The following is a 19211-nucleotide window of genomic DNA, read 5'->3' as shown; positions in this document are numbered from 1 at the left end:
AAATATGTTTTCAAATACAGATGACGCAACTATTTTTTACTGTTTCCTATATACAGTGATGTCACCGTGCCTCCACCGTCCTGTTCATGTTATGTGTGTTTCTATCACTAGATGGCAGCATCGAGTCATGAATGTAGCTGTCTTTACAGTTTTGAAGGGTCTACTGCTGCACATGAGCCTTTCATAAAAAGGTGACACAAATCAGGAGAGCAGCAAGAAGTGACTGGTCTTACTTTTGATCTGTTGAACTCAAATACTACTCCTGAGGCTAATGTCCATTACTGAACGTGCATCCATCCTCTTTAACCATCAGTGAGCCAACAATGAAATCTTTCCCCTCTATTTGCGTTTAGAATTAATCACAAGTCGCCTCCTCAATCTAAAATAATGTGCCTCATCGTATTACTTTGGGTAGCATCACTTTAGAAAACCAAACCCTGATGTCTGCTTCTTCTTTTGAGCACACTGCATGATCTGGAGCATAACAAGTCACTGTGGCTTGTAGTCATGAAAGCCTTCTTCTGTCTTGTTCCACATTTTAATGATTAATGTTCCAAATTTTCCTCGCCCTTGCTTGAATTGAGTTCACCACTTGTATGAAGTGCAGTGTCTATATTTTGGGTCTGCTGAATGATGTATCTCTGGCCTTGATGCTTGAAAAATGTTGGTGACCAAAATCCATCAAAATGTTTTTCAAGTCTCACTGGTATACCTTTACAGAGTGTGTTTACATTTATTTACTTTCTTGAGGTAGCAGCTAAGAGCTTTTGTGGCATGAATCCCTGTTCTGTTACAATGATTGCATGGTTGTGTCAATGATGTCGCAGGTGTAAAAAAACAACTGCCAAAAAGTAGATGAACTGTGAATGCTTCCGTCCTGACAGACACAATTTCATGCTTTTAATTATTTAGTCATAGTGAGCTGGTTACAAGAGGGCAGCTCTGCTTGTGGTCCATTTCATTCAGAGATCCAGCAACAGACTTCTACATCTCCATGTATCAAAGAAGTTTCATTGTTTGAAGGAGAAGTTCACTTTTAGGTTGCAGTCAAAATTTCTGTGGAGTTTTATGTTTGTTTCTCCTGGGAACCAAATGTGCAAAAGGGATAAAACTCCTCAGCTGTTTTTAACTTTCAAGGTACATCTGCAGAGGTCCTTACATGGCTGATGCAGTCATGTATATACTTTTTCTATAGACTGGTGGATCAATATTAAATCCAGTCATCAATCTGTATAGTGACTGTTGGTTATACATTCAAGTCTATGTGTATACAAAAAAATCCAAGTGATTTTGTGCAAGCAATACCAAAGAAAGAACCATTTTCTCTGACTTCTTTAATAACACATGAATCTTTAACTAAATGTTTCTCTGGACTTAATCAATGATACATTTATACTATGAAAGGACAAATAAACATGCATGATTTTCTGGAACAAACCAAATAAATATTGCAAAAAAAAGTACAATCTTTTTCATCTCCTTTGTTTTTACATAATTATCTAAGCAGGGAACATTATTTGTTTTTCTGTTGTCACAGTCACTCACACTCACTTAGATTGAGATCACTTGGTGTTGGCTCCAAATCTCTGAGCACTGGTGGATGCTCAGTGTACAGTGCAGCTGAGCTGTGAAGCCAGTGAAAAACGGATGACAGGATGATAAGTGTTTCTGGCTGACTGCCTGGCTTTTCATGTGGTCTAAGAGCCGCGGCTTTCAATAGAGAGATAGGACAATGCTGTAATGATATGATCTCCACAGCCTCAACAGACTATTAGCTAGAGATGACGATGAGATTTATTGATGCCAAAGCAATACTCTAAAAAATGACTCCTAAAGTGTTGTAGAGGAGAGCAGTGCAGGGTCAACAAGGAAAGAGAATAATTGCAGCAGCCTCTGGTGAACTCTAAACAAAATGCCGGGACATAACGCTGATCATTTATGAGAGGAGATGTGGAGATCTGCCATCAGCCAACCTTTAATAAATCTCATGTCACATCTTTTTCAGTGGTAGTCAATGGCTGGTAAAGCCTCTTTCCCTGCCTCCCTCGGTGGAGCTGTAAAACCTGACCTCCTTAATCTTTCAGTGTCTTTTGATTTCCCTCAGCTTGACTGGGCGTGAACACACATCAGCACTTAAGACGAAGAGCGCTGTCGCCTGTTGATTTCTGCAGGCGCTGGGTGATGCGCATCGGAATTTGGATATTCTGTGTCATAGCTCACCTTCAGCTACACTGGTTCATATTGAAAATCCATTTTGTCTGGTATTACAGGAGTCAGTAGGAAGTGACACAACAGAGATGCTATGTGATAAATGTTCTGTATGAAAGCAAACAGCCCCTGCCTGTCTATAACGCAGAGTCCATTACTCCTTCAACACTAATAATGATAACTAAGGTAGGGTGATTTACATAAAAAGCTCTGAAGGGTTACAGGGTGATGTTTATATTTGTTCTACATCCACACGCCTCTTCTACAGAACAATATCCAGGGCCTGGTTGCTATGGCAACTAGCAAGCCTATACTGGAGAGCGACCAGGAGACATTAATAAGCTTACTGTGAGCTTCTTTGGCTCCTTCTGTTGGTCATGAGCGCAGGCAGTAGCTGGCGGATTTCAAGCTGCATATGCGTGCATACATAAATATATGCATGGGCAGCCATTCAATACGATAACATTACATTTATGTGTGAAACTCAGACAGCATTTGAGATGCTAATCTGAGATGTCAGGCAACTGATGTTTGAAAGCTGATGATGCCTAAAATGCCCTTAGAAAGTGTTTCACCATCTGTCGATTTTTCCTATCGGCATCATGGTGCCCACAGTGTGAAGGAAGCTCGAGTGGCGAAAGGCAAGGGGATGGAGCAGGAGGGAGTAGGGGGGTAAACGCCTTGTTGGAAGCACAGGCGAGAACACTGTTAGGAAGGGAGGGAGGATATTGTGAGTCTTTGTAAGCTAAGGATTCCCCCAGAAAAAGAAGCCCTCCTCCCTTTTTTCCCCCAGCAGCAATCTCCCACCCCTATTAACAAAGCCATGGTAAGCTAGTGTGTCGCCATGTTATCCAGGCCAAGGGTGGGGCACTCGGTGTGTCTATATGCTGGCATGCACACAAACACTCAAAAGGTCATGTGCATGTCAGACTCTAGTAAATATCATATATTATTATAACTCTGTATCCACTAATGAACTGCTTTGATTTATTTCCAAATTTTCTATTTAGTAGCAACACATTAGTCACTAAGATGCTGCTGGCCACTGTTTTTCATTTTGAGAACCCCAGGAGAAAAAGCTAATTAGGTGCGAAGGAGTTTTCTTTTCTTTTTTTTTATACGCTGCTTGCAAACAATACCACCTCAACAAATATTAAATCATTCATTAGACTGAAAACAATTCAGCCTTCACTGAGAGACTGTGTGTCTTTCTGGGTTGTTTACATTCATTCATTTACTCCAGATCATTGCAAACAAGGCATAGCGCTTATTCATTGTTCAATTTTGAATGAAGAGGCAATAAAGCATATACAGCACATATTGTATATTAACACAAGAGCCACATTCCAATACTGGCAGTACGAATGTTGTTCTTTTTTTAGTGTAAAACCAAAACTTATGATATAAATATTAAATTGTACTTAAAACAAGAATCAATTCAACACATTGGGCTCATAAAGAAGTTGGTACTTCTTGGTCGATGATCAGTCCAGCAAAATAGAACAACACATAAAACATTTAAGCTACTTGTCTTCATCAAAGCAGAGAAGAAGTTGAGCTTCAGAACCCTGGAAAAATCAAGGATTCAAAAAAATAATACATGCTGGAAAACAACTCTCCATTGGAAAGAGTAACAACAAAGACTAAAAGGTCATGAAAAACAGGAAGCCACATCAAAGTGAAAATACAGCATGTGACTAAGTGAAATGTCTTTACGTCAGAAACACAGTTGTCCTAAGAACGGCTGATTGCACATCTACCCTGAAAAATTACTTGTGTTCCAATATCTATTACAACAGATTAAAAGTACATGTATGAAGATGAATATGACCTTTTTGTATACTTCAGAATCAGAATCAGAATCAGCTTTATTCGCCAAGTATGCTTGAACACACAAGGAATTTGACTTTAGTAAACTGTGCTCTCTTTGTACAAGGCATAAGAATAAGAATAAGAATAAGAACTACAATAAAAAATAAAATAAAAATATAATAACAATAACCTTAGCTATAAATACAAAGAAACAACAAATAGTTTTGACTAATATGTACAGGCTAAAATAATATGATGAAGTGCAGTGGTGAGTAGCAGAGGTAGTTTTTACATTATAAAAATAGAAGTTAAATAATACAAAAAATAGAAATATGGAATTCTTACAAGAGTGTTTACCTCATCCAGATCTTTTTGTTGTTTGTTTGTTTTTATGTTATAATTTTGGGGCATTTTTGCCTTTATTTGATAGGACAGCTGAACAGAAACAGGAAATGTGGGGAGTAGAGAGTGAGGGCAGGCATGCAGCAAATGGTCGAGGACAGGAGTCGAACTTGCACCCCTGCAAGGAGGACTATAGCCTCTGTATGAGGCATAAGTTTGAACTGCTAGGCCAACATCCCCCGTTGAGATCTATCTAAACTCAATTTAAAACTTTACTATGTTGACTTGAGTTTTAATTTGTTTAGAGTAGTAAGTGTACAAGATTTAGAATCGTGTCACATTTTACAAAATTCAAGTGACAATATGGAAAAGACTACTTCAAAAACAAACTTAATGGTAGGATGTTGGTCATCAGTCAACGTCAGTCTACTTATTTCTTGCTGCACACTACCTCCTGTACGTTAGCCAGTTCTTCTTACAGTTTGCAAAAGACACAACTTCAGATTGTATTTTTTCACTGAACTTTGACCATAGAGTGTATAACTAATGGACGTAGTATCCGTGACGTCACCTATCTGCTTCTGAAGTGCTGTTTTGAAGCCTAGCGTTGGCAGGTGCCATATTGGAAACGCTGAACTCAACATAACTCAGTCCCTCCAGGAAATTGCGATTTCGCTATCGCAACTATCAATGCAAATTCAACCAATCAGCACGATTTTTTCGCGGCCTTGCAATTTTATACAATCACCGCAACTTTCCCGCAAATTTGACCAATCACCTTAACCTCAGCCCCTGTGCGTCATCGCTTTTGTCATCAATTTCACTTCATTGGAACATAAACGCAAGTCCTCACTTGATCTGCACTTTTCAACAACAAAACACACACGGAGAACGGGTGAAAAGAGAGGACAGCAGGCAGGACAAGTGACGATGACAATGTTGTTACAGATTGAGGGGCACAGTGTTCGCTTGGTCTCTACCTGCAGCAGGTGTGCTTTATGAACCATAACTTCTGTTGATCTAGTGTGAGGTAAACAGGCTGGCTTTGAGCCTCCTCGCCAACAGCTACAGTGTTCCCGCCTGTCAATCAAGTCATTCATGTCCTTAAATGGGCAAAACTCGTAATCTTCATATCATCTGAACTGTCTCGTTAGAAGAAAAAATCACCCCCCATACAGTGTGTGTTGATTGAGAAATTAGCTTTTAAGACTGAAGCAGCTTTTTGAACCAGGCTGTAAACATGTTTATCATTGCTGCAAAGATCATATTTGTGAATGGGTGTGTATGTGGTTTCTGGTGTTTCTGCAGCCAGCCTCTAGTGGACGCTCAATGAACTGCAGTTTCTAACACTTCTGCATGGGTTTCATATCTTGAGACCGGAGGTTGCCGCTTCATTTTGACCCATAAAAAAATAAACTGCCTCAACTAACTAAAACAAATTTGGAGCTGTGTTCACATATTTTTTCTGACAAACTCATTTTTTGGCACTTGAGGTGTGTGACATTTCACCATGTGCGTGACATTTCAACATGTGTGTGACATTTCATCATGTTGCGTTGTGGCACAAGATTAAAAATCCAGTGGATAGTCTCTTAATAAGCTGGCAGAGGAGTTCTGATCTGGATCAATGTGTTTCACCCATCAATCAGACAGAGCAGAGGGAAGACATCATCCCATAGGCCATGCCGCAGGCAAGGCTATTTAAAGGTAAATCACTAAATTAAAATCAAAACTAAAAGAGCCACTAAGTGGACACATGAGGTTAGACCATCTGGTTGAATGATATGCTACAGAAGGCTAATTGAATTATTAATTAAAGATGTTTCATTAAGAGATTAAACATGAATAAAGGAATACGTTTTCACATGAATAAATCATCAGATTAATTTTAAAATGCAAAGGGATGACCATAAACAAAGACCATGACAAAGATGATGGTGGGATTACTGTGGAAAGCTGAAGAATCAAGCAGGGAGAGTTCCAGAAATCAGGGTGTAAAGTCTGAGGTTTTTTAACATGTTCAAGATGAAGTATTACGAGCAGTCACCATTTATGAATTTATTCATCCAATTCATTGTTTCCTAAAGATCAAACTCAATCAGTCTGATCAATCAATGTTCAGTATACTTATCTCGTTTTGAGAAATCTTGACTCGCCTCCAGTTCTCCACAGCAGAATGAGCTCAATACTCCCACAGGGAACATTAAAGTTTCATGTAATCCACCTGTCTGATCGTACCACCATACATCCATCTGTCTGTGCTTCAGGTCAAGCTTTATTTGTAAAGGCCATTCATCCCACAACTGTTAATATGTGTGATAATCTCACAATTATTTCTCTAAGCATGCCACCCCTCTGTCTAATCCTCTACTTCCAATTATGTAAGGTGTGTTTTTTGTTCTTAAATTTTACTTGCCTGCACAATCATCCAGGTTAGATCAAATTAGACCCAATGTGGAATTTACATTAATATACTTGTGCATCCTATATGCATATTTCCAATGAGTTACAATATACCAGATGCATCCCTGACTGTCCAAAGAGACCTCTAAGACCATTAGCTGTAAAACCTGAACCTTTAGTCAACAACATATTTTTTCATTAGACATCTTTTAAATAAAAGATGGTACTGCTTTTCCATGTGGTATGTCTACACATGATGTGCTTATTTATGTTAAGAATCCCATGACACCTCCGTGGTGATCGCATAATTGAATCTGTATGACTAACAAGATTAGGAGAATCCCATTTTGAAATCAGATGTCCCCCCAATCCCCCTCCCTCATTTAAGAGGAGGTTGAATTAATGCAGTAGAGTCAGTGCAGAGAAGGGGGGCGATGGGCTTTACCATTCTGTGTGAGACTGAGGGGTGTTTAGGGTGGGCCTGGGAAGTAATAGTGGCTCACAGTTGTGAAGACTCCTGTGTAAATACAAAATAATATGGCTTTAATTCACTCCTCAGTCACTTCTTCATCTAGGTAAGTGTTTTAATTCTACATTTCTCAAACACCTGCTATTTAAACTGCATCCTCCCCAACACACATGTGCTTTCCTGCCTAGCACAGAGACCACCCTCTGCTCCATCCAGCCCCCCTACTCCCCTCCTCCTCCTCCCCCTCCTCCTCCTCCTCCTTCTCCACCAGGGACCAAGGAGGTTTTCAGCACTAGCCACGGCAGCTCGCAATGGACAGCACCACAAAGACTCAGTGATCCCTTGCAATCGCCGCAGGACACTTGACAGAAATCACAGCTGACAGGCAATCCCAGCGCTCAGTAGGGACATCTAGAGAAAGTGGGAAAGTGAGAAAGAGGGGAAGACAAGCGCAAGTGCTCTGTGGACTACCCATTTAAATTTATCAGGTGTTAAACCTACAACCCAAAAAGGCTTTCTTTGCATATCCACAACAGAATCAGCACAATGGAAGAAGACATGGACGAGGGGCAGACCCAGAAAGGTAAAAAAAAAAACCCAACATTGCTTGTTTTGGTAGATTTCATTAAGTAAACCTGGCATGTGTGTTTTGTCAGTGTGAGTGGTGCCTCTGCAGAGACAATCCCCAAAATGTTAGCCCTTCCCTTTCTGAATAGCAGAGCAGCTGTTTGTGGTAATTCCTTTGTCCATTGAGTGTCAGCACTCCACTGAAGAGTGCACGTCTATATGAGCTGTTTGGGGTAGTCTAAGGGGTGTGAACCGCCTCAGTGAGGGATGCACCGCCTTTGTTCACTGGATAAGGCTTTCATGCTTGTCGTGATGGCTGAGAGGGAAACACGAAGAGTGAAGAAGCAAACCAACACTGTACATTCATTAATCCGGCAGCTTTCAGGTTGTGCTCTTTGTGTAACTAACAGCCAGACGGTGTTTCTTGCACCAATGCTTTGCAACCTTCACTGTGGATTTGATGCAGGAGCAGGGTTTCTTCTGCTCACTTAAGAGAGGCAGTGTTTGCTTTGTTCAAAGTGGGATTGCTATTTTTACTTCACAAACACCCCCATCACAAACACCACCACCACTTCTTCTCTGCATGAATGATTCAGTGTATGTTAGAGAGCCACAAAAGAAATAGTGAGAGAATATTTGTGTTTACAAGTGGACTGCAACATTCTGTATAAAGATGCAGACCTTGAATGAGACATGATAAAGAGTCAAAGCCATTTTGTTGTCATGGATGCAGAACACACCTTTGTCCCGCTCCATGTTGGATTGACTTCATGTGACAAGCATGGCTTCATATGTTTGTGTTCCCTCTCCCCTCCCGCTCCTCACAGGCGCACAAATGAGCTGAAGCAGTTGCCATGGTTGCTAGTGTAGTCATTATCTATTCTCTCTTCACCCACTCCTTCTGATGACATTTCAGTAACACAAGAATAGTTCACAGGGGTTGAAATATTGTAGGAGGAAGAGAGACAGTGAAGCTGAGAGATGGGTTAAACAAGAAAGTGAAGGGAAGAGAGCTGGAGAGAGAGCAAGGAGGAGAGAAAGTGAGAGGTGGGGGGAATCTAGGATGAGTACAAAACAGAGAGAATAATGCACACTCAGAAGCAAAGGAGGGATTCTATCTTTCTCTTTGATTAAAGAGGTTTGCAAAATCGCTGCAAGATTATCTATGCAGGCACTGTTTCCATGGCAATGTGTAATGTTTGACATATGCACAGAGAACCTCACTGATTTCAACGTAATACTTCTTGGTCGCCATTACTAGGTGTGTACTCCAGCATTTCTGGTCAGAAAGCAAAATCTGTCAGCCTTGGCCACTAACACAAATGCTCAGCCAACTGAAAGGTGCAGCCATGCAAACTGTGCATGCATTTCTGTATGTCATGCCCATTTATTTAGGTCAACTACGGTTTGTATACAGCAAGTAACCGCTGCAACCTTTGTTTCAAAAATCCTAAAAGATTGGAAACATGCAAACAGAGGGCTCAGATTAAACGAACAAGAGTGTGTAGGAACAGCCCAAATCAGAGATGCAAAAAGAGAAATGTTTTCTTTCTGTGCAGATGACGTAATTGTTTCCCTTATACCTCAAAAACTCCATCATTAAAAAAAAAAGAATAGCTTTGAGAATAAAACTCAAGCAGTGGAAGGAAGTACAGGATACAGGATGTATTTAGGTGAGGTACTCTGGTTGAGGTTCCCACCATTCACAATGAGTTGGTTAAGAAGTATAAACCTAACCTGTCACATCAGCAGTGGCCATTAAATCAAGTCCAGCCACCTGAAAAATGAAAATGGCTCTCTTAGCTCGATCGCAGCATGCCTTGATGAACCCCACATGTTGACTCAAAGATGAGACGCAAATCTCAAAAGTTATGATTTTAATTATTGATCTTATGTGGAGATAGTGAAGATTTCTGGGTTTATATTTTGTGTGGCTCACAAAGTTTCAAGAGCATCTGAAGAGTCAAAGTTTAACTAACTGTTTAATTTGATGAGACAAATGTGAAGCAAAGGCCTAATCAAAGTAGAAGACTGGTAAATAAATGTCACTGTTATTTAAAGATAAGGCCTCTAACATCTTCTACTCTGGAGCTCTTATTCAGTCCAAGAAGAAGAAGTTGATGACGTCAGGAAGGAGTGTGGACTTGTGATATTCTCTGTCCTTGTTGTTAGATAACCACCACTGAAGACTAGACGCTATCTCACATTACTCAAGCAGTAGTTATATATATTTATATGTTTTAACTGAGTTACTTTTAGTCAAAATAAGTCAAGTTATGTGATTGTTTTTAAGGAAATACCAATTTGAAGTGTTATCTGACATTTACTGTATTTCCCAAGATGACAGGAATCCAGTGTTGTCTTTCATAATATCTCAGTTTTCTCTGGTTTAAACACTAAACAAAACCTTTGGCATAATCTAAATGGACAAATAAACATAGTAGTAATATTTTTTTGACATTTTGATGCAGAAATGTAGCAATTTTCTTTAGCTTTCATAAGAAACAACAAGCTAACAATAATGAAGTAGCTTTCTGAAATATTTTCTCTTAGTGATCAAATTGAAAGTTTTATTAACTTTGTTCAGTTATTCCTTCAGCTTGGCGACTAAAAATGCTCAAGCAGATAGGTTCCCATTCATCTAAAATGAGATCGTGACACAGCACTTCAGCAGATTCATGGTTGATCAAGCCCGACACAATGTGAGATTGATATTTCAGAAGAAGCTAGCAGGGCTCACTGATCACCTTACCGTGAGGATCTTTCATAAAACGGCTGACTAGAAAACTGTCAGCTCCTTCCCTGGTTATTGAAGAGAACAGATGATAGAAATGACTGCTCTGATGAAGCACAGTGCACATTAAAGCCACGCTGCCAAGTTTCATTACATGTCATTTTTATTTAATGCTCATCATCCTGGAAATATCTGAAATCGTTAGTTAGAATCATTGCTTCTTTTCTGAAGAAAGGCTAAAGCCCGAGCTAGGAGGCTGAGCTTTACAATCACACGTTATAACCAAGTGAATAAAATTTAATGACAAACAAATTGCTGGTAATAGAATTAAGACTTGCTTCATAAGCTGTGATGTTGGCCCACAGCAAGCACGATTTCATCAGAATCAAGCCAGAGACTGGGAAGAACGAAAACATGTAAGGGATTATTGCCACCAGCTAAAGATCAAACACTTCACTCCAGTCATAACAGTTTCAAAAGCTCATGAATGTCACACAGCATTGCTCACCAATGAGAAGGCTACGCTGTGCTGAATTTTACAGTGACTTTTATTGCCAGCTGACATCCATAAGGAATATGTGTCACGAAAATGTATAGGATTTTGACACAAACTCACCCTAAAAAAACCCAAATCCATTCCTCCGACACAAAGGAAGTGTAGATGTCAATGAGTTCACTCACAGCATGCTAATACCCTTCTGTCTTCCTCTTGTGAAGCAGCAAATCTCAGATTATGAGTCAGATGCACCAGGTGGGCGCTGCTCACTTCAGTTGTTAGCCAAATGTAGCAGTGCAGAGCTATCAGCAACAGGAAGCAAACCAACACCCTGCAGTCAAAAAGCAGGTTCTCTAAATATGGACACCAAGAGGGAATGAGCTCTGTTCTGAAGTTCTACAAATGCACATTTGATGGTTTACACCTCAGGAATACAAACTAAAAAAGACATTTTGGAGCCTGTTCACACTGGTGGAGCTGAATGGAAAAACTGAGAAAGAGACACCTGTTAGCGTTTCCTGAGCCAAGATTCTGCTCTGCAAGACACAGCTTGTCCTTCTGCTTGATCAGGTTGATCAGGGTACCAACATGGCAAGATGTCACATGAGGATGATTTAATTGATACTGTGGTCAATCTGCATGAATCACAGCAGAGTGTTGAATTTAAACGACATGGCAGAAAAAACACAGAATGCACATTAATACGACTGAAGTGGTTTAGCATCTGTTGCAGTTGTGAATGGATCACTGAGTTTTGTGCACTTTGAATTGAAACCTGCATAATAAATGTCACATTTGCATTGAGGTTAAGAAACAGGGATTTCACAACAGGGTACTTTGAATGTAACTACTGTGGTTACATAGGTGGTAAGAATCCAGAAGATAGTCTGTCCTAATCGTTTTACATCTATTGGGTACTTAACAAGTAATTAAAAAAAATACTATAAATAAAGATATAAAGATATCATCACTATGTATTACATCTGTGAACACACCTCTTTCATTTGAAGTAGTAGCATATCAAAGAAGTGTGTTAGGTTGTCTTTTGGGTTGCTTATCTTGCCTTAAAGTGAACTGGTAAAAGACTTCAACTGAGATTTTGTGTCAGCTGATGTACGCTGTTTCCAAAGCTCCACTACTCTGACATAATAGCTTCAACTCAGAGTACAGTGTCAGCACTCACTGAGCTCTGGTCATGCTACAGTACACAACCCTTCTCTCTGCATGTCTCTCCCTCTCTTGCTCATTGGGCCTCATTCACCAATGCTTTCCTGTGAAGGTTTCCAAGAGAAGTCCAAGGCAGATTCATAAAGCTGTTCCCAACCTGCAGAATAGTTTGCATCTGGTTTCTTAAATTGATGAATGCCATGTCACTGTTAAGTTTGAAGCTTGTGCTTGATGTTTCCAATTAGCATAATCATATTCCCCTTTAATGCATGATACTGCAGTGCCATGTGCACACACAGAAATCACACAGGACTGAGAAATAGAGAATGTATGACAGATAAGCAGGGTTTTCTTTTCAACATATTTATATATTGTTTATAAAATGTAGCCTACACTTAGTTCAACTGAAACTTATACATCTAAGTTTAATATTCATGCTTGTAGGCCTACATACCTGCCATTATACTGTAGATGATTCTTATCTGATTCTGATATTTTACAAATTCATACCAAAGTTCTTAGTTTATATTCAGGATTTAACATTTTATAATTCAGACCAAACACTTCGCAGTGACTACATTTAAATCATGCATTTATAATAATATGAGTGTGCTACATAAGGGAAACTCAATATCCAATATTTATTTTATTTTTTATTATTTTATTATAACATAAGAGCACTTAAATGTGTAAAGAGATTTTGAGTATTGTTATTTTTTCTTAGAGGAACAATCCCAGGTATAAAAACTTTGCTGAATGTTGGGATCTTCTAGTAAGTTTTGACAACACCTCTAAAGAAAGGTTTCTAAATGAGGCCCATTGTTCTGAACTCTAACCTGCCCCGGCGCAGATCAAGTCTAGGGAGTTCCACCAATTGTTCTAATGAACTTTATTGGAGCTGTGATTTTGAGAACTTCAGAGGGTTTTCTTATTGTTCTCACAGGAATTCATTCCCAGTTATAGTTCCATTTGTTTCATTATTTCTATTTATTTAAGGTACTAAAGGACAGGTGCTCTCAACACAATGACGCAATCTGAAACCATTCTTAAATGGCCTCATAATATTGATGCTTTAAAATAAGAGTGTGGCTATCTCACAGTGTAACGGTTTTGTATTCTCCTGTTTTAACACTCAAACAATACACTTAAGTTTCAAAATATGTTAAGCAAGTATCAGATATTTCAATATAAATGTATCTTGAAGTCAAAGTTAAAATGTATTGCAAATCAATTTCTGGTAAGTTCAAATAAGGACTGAATAATTACATAATTTAAAAGAGTGAATGTCACATTTGCTGAAGACAGGCTTTAGTTATGTTCTATGTTGTTGTTTGTGGAGCTCAAACTTCTTCATACTATGGTATTTGCTGCCTGTAATTTTAGTAATCACTTTTTCCAAACTGCCCACTAAAACTGTACAAACTCAAAGTAGAAAGAACAACCCCTGTGTCCCAAGGTGGCCTGAAAGCTCGGTCTTCGCCTCACTGTTTGACATTTGCCCCTCCTGGAGTGAACTTGGCTCAGACAAAAGACACATCTCTGCTCAGCAGTCACGCAGTCATGTTCAGACTCTTCCATCTCTCAGGAAGAAAAAAAAGAAAGAGAGGAAATCAGCGGCTGAGCTTGTGGACCTAGCTTGTAACGTCCCTTCTCACCCAGAGGGGGTTATCTGAGTAATGTGTCTCATTCACTATTGTCCCACTGAATTTGTTGACATACAGTAAGTGGGTCATGGCTCTGAAGTACCCGGTCTATTCTCAGATTTTGCGCTGCGGTTGACATGGCAACCATACTGGTTGATTAAACATGCACGGAGGAGATGGGGGCGTGTGGGAGCTGAAAAAACCTGCTCGCTTCAGGGGAAGGGGGGCTGCACATTAAATATAGGAAAGCAATGAGACTTGTATACGCCCATTACTCTCAGACTGACACAGACACACCATCCCCCCCTCTGAGGGTCTCTCTCTCCCCCTGTCTCTCCCTCTTCCTCAGCCTCTCTCTACCCCTATCTCTCTCTCTAGGACCAGGCTTTCCACCACCCCACCCCCACTCACAAAACTCCTGTGGTAACAAGGAACTAATAAGTGCTGTGTGAGTGTGAAAAAAAGGGGTCTGATGAGATGCCTTGTGGTGTAAGTGAAATCAACATACACCAGACACTAAATTAGATTACCATTCTCTTCTCTGCCACCCTTTAATTTAATTTTATTCATTTTCTCCTCCAACACGGCAGCTTATTCAGTTTCTGTTTGGCTACAAATTAACAAATATGCAAAGCCTGCAACAGCTCTTTAGTACTTCAAACAGAAGAGCCAGAAAAAGACATTTGATGAGGGAAGCATCAAAAAGATAAAACAGTTCTCTATCTTTAAAACCATTATTGCTTTGATGAGCTAAATTCTGCTGACTGTGGGATGAGGATCTGTCTGACATTTTGCCTGAAATAATTTTAATAATTGAAATTGGAAAAGACAAAAATTGGATATCCCAAGCTGAAACAAAAAACAACAGGCAGGACCAACAGGATTTATTGGACACTGGCTTTGAGCAGGCCTTCGATCTAGAGCGGGAGAAGTACTAGACAGCTCTGAGAATATTGTGAAACTTTGGTTTGTAGGACTTAGTTATAGAGTAATTAGATTTTCGAATATTCAAATACTGTGATGGGTTGGCGACCTGTCCAGGGTGTACCCTGCCTTCCGCCCGAAGCCAGCTAGGATAGGCTCCAGCCCCCCGTGACCCCTAACGGGATAAGCGGTCAAGATAATGGATGGATGGATGGATATTCAAATATTCATTCACTTTGTAAAAATCGAAGAGTTACTTAGAATATTTTCTCATTTTCAAAGTACAATGTTTCATTGTTTTGACCGGTGCCTGGTTTTAATACGGTATTGCTGCCAGACGGTGACTACAGAGTGTCTTAAAGATGTTTTCCGCATTAGCAAACAGAAGAAGAAAAAGAATGCTAACTGCATTAAGAGGCGGCAGTAGCTCAGTCCATAGGGACCTGACTTGGGAACCGAAGGGTCGCCCGTTCGAGTCCCAGTATGAAGTTTGGCAAGTGGACTGGTGGTTGGAGAGGTGCTGGTTCACTTGCCTGGGCACGAGGTGCCCTTGAGCAATGCACCGGGGTGCGCTGGTTGATGGCAGCATCCTCACTCTAACATCTGTGCATTGTATACCAAAAACTGTGCAAGTAGCATGACTGAAAAATAGCACAAGTGAAAAATATAATTTAATTTAATTAACAAAGTACGTTCTTCTTCTTCTTCTTAAATAACAAAAGAAGAAGAAAACATTTGTGACAGTCGCAGCAATTTTCTCCATTTCTGAATCTCACACTACTACACATGTATTTCCAGAGACTGAGCATGGCTGTGACATGTAAACACACACGATTATTCGAATAATCGTTGCATAGATGCCAGTGATCATCGAATAGTATTTTGGCTTCAAACGCCCATCCCTTCTTAGTTATCAGTGTGTCACCACTGTCAGCAGGTACCACTAGGCTTCAGAGGTTAGGATCACTTTGTTCAGGTCTATAAAAATACAGCTAGGTTAAAAAGTGACGTTTATAACCAGAAGCAACCAAAACTTCTATCGTTGACATCATGAATCCCTCTAAATTTTGTTACTACTACTCTTCAGTTATCTCTACATTTCCATCCTTCTGCATTTTTTTATTCATGATTATTTTGAGGGGCACTTTTTATGTCTTCATTAGATAGGACAGCTAAATATAGAAATGGTCGAACCAGCGACCACTGCAACAAGAACTATAGCTTTTGTGCGTGGGGATAGCGCTTCAACTGCTGGGCCAACAGCGCTCAATTCAACATTATTTTATCTTGTTTCGTGTTGTTCAGTTTTTTTTATCTTTTTGTTGTTGGGGTTAGAAAGTTGCTAAATGAGCAAACTTTATTTTTAACAGGGGTCACATTAGTGGTCTGCAAATTGCTTGCTTAGTGCATTAAGTTTTGCAAAAATAGCGTGGCGTATGGACAGTTTCATTTGTTTGCATGTACAGCTGCAGATAACAGACCGCTAACTGCGTCCGTCTAAAAAGACACGACACGTTTCTAAACTACTGAAATTGAAAGGCATATTGAGAAAGTGTCAGCGATGGTTGATTACACAATGATTCAAGCTACTACACTCAGATTACAACACATTTTGGAGCTATTATGGATGAATCTAGAAGATCTGAGGTGGTTCCCTTTCCATCAATTGATTGAGTTTTATCTTGACAAGATCCTGTTGACAGATCCAGGAGGGCGACACGGAGAGTATTGATTGCCGCTATCACTACACAGTCAACCAGGATGCCTTGAGCAAGTGAAGAGCAAGTCAAATGCAAATCAAGCATAAGACAACAAACTAGTTGTACTAAGTAGACAATAATCCCTTTGAAAATATTGTGACACTAGTAATTAGAAATATGACTCATTAAAAAGGGCAACAAGTCCTTTCTGTGTCCCGGACGTCCCAGTCATGCTTTCTTTGAATGACGTCTTCTAGCTCTCAGCTTTATTTAAGGATAACCTCATCCCTCATGTGAGTGCTGACTGGACCAGTGAGAGTCTGAGTGTGCGAGTGTGTTTGTGTCCCTTTTGCCTGTCGGATATGACACTGACAGATGGAGGAGAAGTAGGAGGTGGGAGGGGCCTTGGGAGGGGGTCATCCTTTCCCTTTGTATTAGGTAGACGCCTTCTGTTGTACGGACTGCAGTGTTTGGGGTCATGAAGGCTTCATCTTTTTATTTTCCTAAACAGAGGCTTGATTGTGTGGATGAATAAAATAATAGCACCCCATCATTTTCTGGAATCCTCTCGCTTTGTTCAAAATTCTTAATACTAATCCTTGTGTTGCTGCATTTTCAGTTTCACAATTGAGAATTATCTGGTTAAGACACAGTTGGGTGGATATTCCTTGTTGTTATTTCTCTCTCTGAGAAACAAAGGAAAACATTTAAAATGTACTTTTATTTAAAATAATGATATAGTTCAAACTCCATGAGCCTCCTACGCTTTGGGGATCACCTCCAGGCTGTAATAATCTTAAAAGGGGAAGGGAGGTGTACACTACAAGATGATCAGGTCAGTTTTTGGCTTGAAAAGTCAGTGAAGGCCTGGTGTTCTGGTGGTTCTAATGATTAGCGTGCCAGATTTTCACATGATGGGAGGTTTGGTTTCTGCACGTAGGATGATGAGGGTCACACTGATTTGAAATTGTATTTATTAAACATGTTCAATGTTTGTGATCAGATATCCTGTTGAGTGGGGGGAACTCAGAGGACAGCCAAGCTGAGCACGCACTCTGTGGACTGAATAAGGAAACACAACAAACGCAGCCATGGCAAAAACTCTAAACATACAGCTTTAAGTTAGATAGGCTTCAGAAATGAGAGACTAACTTGTTGATTTGTGGCAATGTAATCTGTCCTGTGAAACCTGCCACAATCCAACTGACAAGGAGAGGAGCTGAACAGAAATTGCTACCACAATGGATGGACCAGGTAGCTAAGCAGCTAGCAATAATTAGCTTGGCAGGCATCCCATCGTCCGCCATGTTTGTTAACTTTAAAGTCACGTTTGACTGTGAGAGAATTTGTGAGATTTCCAGTTTTGAGAGAGTGAGCTTTGTTTGTTGGTAAAAGGAATCTGTTAGTGTGTGGTGTGCAGTGTTGCTCATATTGTTGCTCTTCTAACACTAGATACAAAACTGTTCACTCACATTTTCAACATGGTAAGATTTATTTTTATGTTTTGGAGTGTGGCTTAGGTTTCAGACAGTTTAAGTAAACATTTTCCCATTCTACTTGTGAAAACCATAACTTACACAATCTAAGATACAATACAATCTTTGTATTACTGACTTCTTGAGAGATACAAAGTACAGCACACAAATAACACTATTCATCATCTCTCTTTCTGGTCTATTTAAATCAACTAAAGCAAAGTCAGCAGATTCAAATGAAGCCAGTTTCCCACCTTGACTCGCTGCTGGTCTGTACTTCAGAAGACAAGCGGTACTACACCTGTGAGCAAAGATCAATCAGGCAGGAGATCTTTCATTTTCCTTCCAGGTAATGTTGGACTAAGCAAAAAGCATGAATAATGAATGCAAAAGGCTTGTGCTCTGCTGCACTGTGCCGCTTCTAAATTATGGATCAAGCATCCAGTGGCTCTCCGAGTCAGTTTCGCACCACCACTTTCCATTTTTCACTAGCTCCATCTGCGAGTCAGTTAAGATCAATGAAGAGTTACAGAGAGGAAATGAGAGGATGTGCTGGAATGAGACAAGGCTTGGAAATGAATCAAAACTAATCAAATACCAAAATCCATAAAGGAATCCAAGCATGGCCCAGTTATAGTTTAAAAATACCCTCAAAATCTTTGGGAAAGAAGGACGAAACTCAACTGAGATGTAGCTACAGCCTTACATGAATATTTCACTCACATCCCCATCCAGTCTAGACTAATACATTGATACATTTTGTTTATTATATCAGAAAATCAACATTTCACTTGAAGTTTGAAACTCCATCTGACTTGGCCATTTCATTTTCCCTCTTCCTAATACTCCTCTCTTTACTAACTGGAGCCTCTCCCTCCACAAAATTAAAAGCGTGCAATCAATAAAACATCACTCTTGTTACAACCACTCACTAATGCTCCCATCTTTCCCTGTAACTTCATCTCTAACTGTTTCCATGGAAACAACACTTTCTCTCAGTCAAGTTACATTGATGATGTTGATTTCTGTAGCTCACACAGTATTATAATGGAAACCACCTGCCAGCTCTGTTATTCTGCGCTGTAATAAGCAGCAGTGACACGGGACTATTGATTTGTTTGGTGCTTTTCTACATCAGGGAGAGTGTATCTAAAGTGAACAGCTAGATGTTTAACTTGTGTGCATGACTGTGAGTAATGTAGAGTAATAAACCTTGATTAAAGGTGAGATATAAAACATTTATTGGCCCCCTCATGTCTGACACGGGCTCC

General features: G+C 39.8%; 1 long non-coding RNA gene across 2 annotated transcripts in view; it reads right to left on the bottom strand.

Moving 5' to 3' along the window:
• Window positions 1–19211, bottom strand: part of LOC117817371 — a 79287-nt gene that overhangs the window by 11245 nt on the left and 48831 nt on the right. The gene's annotated exons all lie outside the window — the stretch shown is intronic.

Source organism: Notolabrus celidotus, chromosome 8, assembly GCF_009762535.1.
Source record: "Notolabrus celidotus isolate fNotCel1 chromosome 8, fNotCel1.pri, whole genome shotgun sequence".
NCBI lineage: Eukaryota > Metazoa > Chordata > Actinopteri > Labriformes > Labridae > Notolabrus > Notolabrus celidotus.
Note: the sequence above shows the minus strand (reverse complement) of the source record. Positions and strands in the feature narration are given on the sequence as shown.